The following is a 5,523-nucleotide window of genomic DNA, read 5'->3' as shown; positions in this document are numbered from 1 at the left end:
ATGTTTTGCGTAATCATCATTATATAATGCCTCATAGGGAGGTGGCAACCTGTTTTCATAACGAATTGAGTGTTAGTTCTCTTGGACGTTTTCAAAATGACCGTTTATTTCGTTAACTCCAAGAATGCCCATGAACACGATCCTCTGCCAACGCATCGTCCATGTCGGACTTCAAATCCTATACAACTCTTTCTATTTACCTCGTCAGGTCCGGTCATCCATCGGAACGCATCTCTGCCGTTGATCTGGGGGCCCCAGATCCTACAGTCATCATTCATATCGGGCGGGTAAGTAACATGATGTTTACTCGTCCGATGTGAACGGTTTTCTCTCTTTTCCGCCGGATGTGTGGCACCCTTTGTGTGGCATCGAGCAGGACTTGGTTGAAATCGCTTACTGCTCGAAGCCCTTCCAATATTCTGCTGGTTTTTGTGGGACCCACTTGTGACAGAATTGGAATGATATTTTTCCGCAATTTATAATTATTTTGGGTCCAGGCGCTTGGGGATTTTCCTTCTTTGAGGGGTTTTCCCTGCAATATGCGCTATGCGATTCACTAATCGCATATTAGAAACTACCCCCATTTCTTGAATTGACTCCTGGTTTTGCTAATTTGTGGCAGCGCATGTTACTATGGGTCGACGCTCTGTGCACTTGACTGAGGGTCCTCGTTGCTCCGCGTTGATCACAAATTACAACTATTATGAGGTTATCTTTGATAAGCTTGATATTTATAAGACTTTGAAACTTTGGCATGAATTTTACAGAGTTCATGAAAACTTAGAGAGTGTTCTAGGATCCAATTCGGACCAAGTAGCATCCTCTCAGACACTCATTGGGGTGCTGCGGGAGGAAATTATGTGGGAAGAGCAATCGCATAGAAGATTCTATGTGCTGGGTTATGGTGGCCAACCCTTCATCAGGATTCAAAAGCATATTGCAAGGCATGTGATGTATGTCAGCGGATAGGTAGGCCACCACAGAGGGATGAAATTCCTTTGAATCTACAAATGACATTGCAACCTTTCGAAAAGTGGGCAATAGATTTTGTAGGACCTATTAAACCTCAAGGAAAGATAGGCGTGAGGTATATTATCATTGTGAAGAAGTATCTGACTCATTGGGTAGAAGCACAGCTGGTGAAGGATTGCTTGGGTGCGACTACCATGAAGTTTTTATTTGAACACATACTGATGTGATTTTGATGTCCGAAGATCTTGATGAGCGATCATGGTACACACTTCCTGAACGAGAGGATTAGCACACTAATAGAGGAATTTCAAGTGTATCACCAAAAGAGCACACCTTATCACCCACAGGTTAACAGGATAGTGGAGGCGTTCAACAAAGTGCTTGAAAACACGCTTACCAAGGTATGCAATGTGTAGCAAAGTGATTGGGACCTACACATACCTATAGTGTTATGGGATTATCGAACGACATGCAAGAAACTGACGGGACAAACACCTTTTAGTCTTGTCTATGGAGTGGAAGCCGTAATTTCTATGGAATATATCATGCCTAGTCTGCGCATAGCAGCACTCATAGGTGTGACAGATCTTGGAGCCCTGGAGGAGAGGCTCGTGCAGTTGGAAGAGCTCGAAGTAGAATGATTTTTGGTGGGATTTCACCAGAAGGTCCAAAAGTAGTGCGAAAAGGCTTGGCACGATCAACATATTAAATTGCGCACCCTTAAGGTGAATGATTTGGTGTTGTTGTATGATAGTAAGTTTGATAAATTCCCAGGGAAATTCAGAATGCATTGGTTAGGGCCATATATTATTAATGAGATTATAGATGGTGGTGCAATGCAATTGGTAAAATTGAATGGCAATCCCTTCCTAGGAAAAGTGAATGGCAGTCATTTGAAGCCATACACAGGTGGCCTGTCCACCTGACTAGCCAACCGAAGCATAGTCTTAGTGCTCTAGGTAGCTGAAAGGAGGCGCGGGACTATAAACTACTCTGCTTGGGAATTGCGCGATGTCAGGACTGAACGTAGTAGTGAAGTGCCAAAGGGTCTATGACAACATGAGGATAATTGTGTTGGTGCATAGGTCTGCCAGAAAATGACCATTACAATCACTATTCATGATGTGATGCATGGTTTGAGGCGAAATGGAGCGGGCAGTAGGCGTTTAAGGCGAACTTTATGGGCTAGATTCTTGAAAATCTGTCACCAATCTAGCATTAATGAACCGAATGTGGGGGAAACAGTCGAATTCAAATTTGAAAAGCGCTATAAATTACAAGTGGTTGTCCAGTAAACAACACTTGTCAATTTGAGAACTGAGTTGTTGCGCATTCAGGTATTCATGATTCGAGACTTATTCGATATTCTGAAAGTGAATTCGTTGTTTGAGCAATTACCAGAGACACTGAGAGAACTGTGGAATAACACTATGTCAGCACCCGAATAAGCCATGGACACAGGAGTAGCGACAACTGAGGAAGCCGCAGAGGAAATTGCAGAAGTAGAAGCCCCAGAGAGCGCTAGAATAATTGCTGAGGTCCCTAAATCACTGCACACACAAAGACCCAAGAAGGATAAACATGCCATGATATCGGTGCGTGTATCACCTGGAAATCCACTGAGGACCAAGCTCACATTTGAGGAAAAGGGGGAGGCCATTAATATGGAATCCGATGAGGAGGAAGAGTTTGAAGAAATCCTGGTGGAGGAGGAGGATGTAGAGATGGAAGTCAAAACCTAGGCCTCAGACCCTATCACCAGGCTTCTGGAATATGTTCCTCCACGAAAGGGTAAAGCTAAGGTTCAAAAGGATATAGATGAGAGCAAGAGCTCTCTTCAAACCCCGCTGCTCCTAGATGATATTATTTTTGAAGCTGCTCACTTGGGATGGGTTCCCGTATTGAAATTTGAAGATTGGGACCTCACAGACCACGAGAAGTTCCCACATTTAGCGACTGCGAAACTAATGCGCTAGAAGATATATGCGTCGGATGGAATGATAGAGTTGGAGCCATGAAAATGGCTCAGAGGTGCTGAGAAATCAGGTTTGCTAAACCTGCTCTAGGTGCCGCATTACCACCATGCCCCAGTGACCATTTTCATCATCAAGCAGCTGCTCTGCTTGGTGCATGATGGGTGCTTGTGGCTGGAGGAGCCCATCCACATCACAGACCATTTGATTGACCGGATTACATGGTTACCTTGCACAGGGGAGGACCCAGAAAATATTTTAGAGCGAAAAGGTAGTGATTTGGCCCTCTCAGATGCAATGAAAAAAAGGTTTAAGTTGGAGAAGAAGAAGCGAGGGTATGCCATCTCCAACATCAACAACCCTGCAATCAAGGTTATGACATAGATATTGGCAGGAAAGGTGATGCGAAAGTGCTGCACGGATGAGGTGCTCGCGCTAGTGGGTTCACTAGCAGCGCAATGCGCAGAGGGAGTCCAGTTCAACTAGGCAAACTATCTATGCGGTGAGTTCATTGTGAACTGCTGTGAGGCATAGGAGTAGGGAAAAACATTTCATTATGCATGGCTCCTATTGTCGATAGTACTGGTGGCATGGGAGTTTCCCGAAGATAGCTATTTCCCATCGATCACGCAGGACCTTCCAAAGGCAGTGAAGTACGCTTCGCTGTGAGCGACTAGGGACGTGCAGAGGATAAGGGAGAGCAAGATATTTTGGGTGCTCATGGAGATGAACATCAGGATGGGGATCAATCACAAGCCATGGTTATTGCCCACAATCTACAACAGTTTGCAAAGCTTTGCGGAGTTCAAATCTGACTTCCACCATGTCTTCATCAGGGTGCAGATGGACCCTATGAAGATGTGGCATGAGTTACCATACTTGGCGACCGATGATGTAATTTTCACGGTCCTTGAGTCTTGGCCACTGGAGTGGCTCGCTTCGGCTGACTCTGCGATGGAAGCAAAGAAGTCCATTGCACAGAAAAAGAAGAAAGAGACAAAACTACGGATGGCACAGCTGGCAAAAAAGTGCAGGAAAGAAGAAGAAGCGGGTAAGGCCCAGGCAGCGCGTGACGCTGCGAATTTAGCAGAACAACAGCAGAAAACAACAGAAGAAGAGTGCGAAGGATAGAAGTCACCTTTTCCTGAACCAGAGATAGACACAAAACAAGGTGGCATGGACCCACAGACAATGTCCACCCAGCTCAAGCATCCGTGACCATGAGAGCAGGTAGGGCCGCAAAAGAAAACAAAGGCCTCGAAGACATCTTTCGACCCTATCACCCTTATTGAAGGGGACTTGAATGATATCGATGAAATAGTGAGGGATGTCACCACGGAGGCCCCCCAATAGTTTGTGGAACAATGCTAGTCGGTACTGGGGGTTCTCTAGACACAAATATAGGAGTTGTAGGTGCACACTCCACAGGCTGGAATAGTGTCCACCAGCCTTGCAGTTGACACTTCACCTACCGAGGAAATATTGCATGCCAAGATGACCAACACAATAGTGCTACCAGATGGAGCACTCATCATAGAGAATGAGGCTGACAGGCCTATGGTTGACAGTTTGAAAGGGGTCGGGTTAAACATGGGTGCCCTCCCTCGGTGGACGCTCTATCTTTTGTAGGATCGAGTCACCGCAGAACTTCGGGTCAGAGAGAGTCACGATTTACATGTAATGAGTGAGAAGCACATCAACATTGAGTAGTTGAGCCTGCAACGCAATGAGGCAGTGGAGCAGAACAAACAGATAGTGTAGGTTGTGGAGGAAGCCTACCAGATGGTCCCAGAGTTGGCCATCCAAGCAGAGGAACCGGTGGAGGGGCATGTCTGAAAGTTAGCCACAGGGGTGTGTGACGCAAGAGCAGAAATGGCCAGGGTTCAGCTGGAGCTAAACCTGCAGATAACAGAACTGTAGTTGAAGGCTTAACCTTCAACTCTGCCAAAGTTTAGAGAACAGTGTACCACCGCAGTCACAACAACAATGGCAGCGGTTAACAGTGCAGTGAGAGACTGCATGAAGCTGCTCGAACAATCGTTCGAGGTCCTAGCCACCCTGCAAGAGGACTTAAACATAGAGCATGTAGAGACAGAGGTGTATGAGCTGCAACAAAGATACGATGAGGTAAAAGGGACCGTGTAGACAGTTTCCCTTACATAGAGGGTTGCATGGATGCAGCAGGCAAAGGTGCTCAAGGAGCAGGTGGATGCTGCTCGGAATAAAGAGGCAGTTTTGAAAGCCTATAGCCATGGATCGATGAGGCTTATACAAGTACAACCTCCATTGAAGCAAAGCTTGCATAACTGCAAGCAACTCAGGAGAGGATTCAGGGTAGGAGTTCAACAACAGTGATCACCGAACAACGCGTAGAGGAAGTCCAATAGGTAGCCACTCAATGCGCTTCTGAACTTGCAGGAATCCAAACAGTGCAGGGAGGTCTTCGCACTAAGATCTCCGCACTTACAGAGTGACTCAAGGGCAAGTCATGATGCTTGTGTTGGGGGCCTATTGGGTGTGGGATTCCCCAAGGGCAGTTTTGGAGCTAAGAGCCCAGATTTTGGTCCAAATTTATAAT

The sequence above is a fragment of the Pinus tabuliformis genome, chromosome 1_2, assembly GCF_031772625.1.
Source record: "Pinus tabuliformis cultivar Carrire ecotype Pingquan chromosome 1_2, CPIR1, whole genome shotgun sequence".
In the NCBI taxonomy this organism is placed as follows: Eukaryota; Viridiplantae; Streptophyta; class Pinopsida; order Pinales; family Pinaceae; genus Pinus; species Pinus tabuliformis.
The sequence above is the reverse complement of the archived record's forward strand: the minus strand, read 5'-3'. Positions refer to the sequence as shown.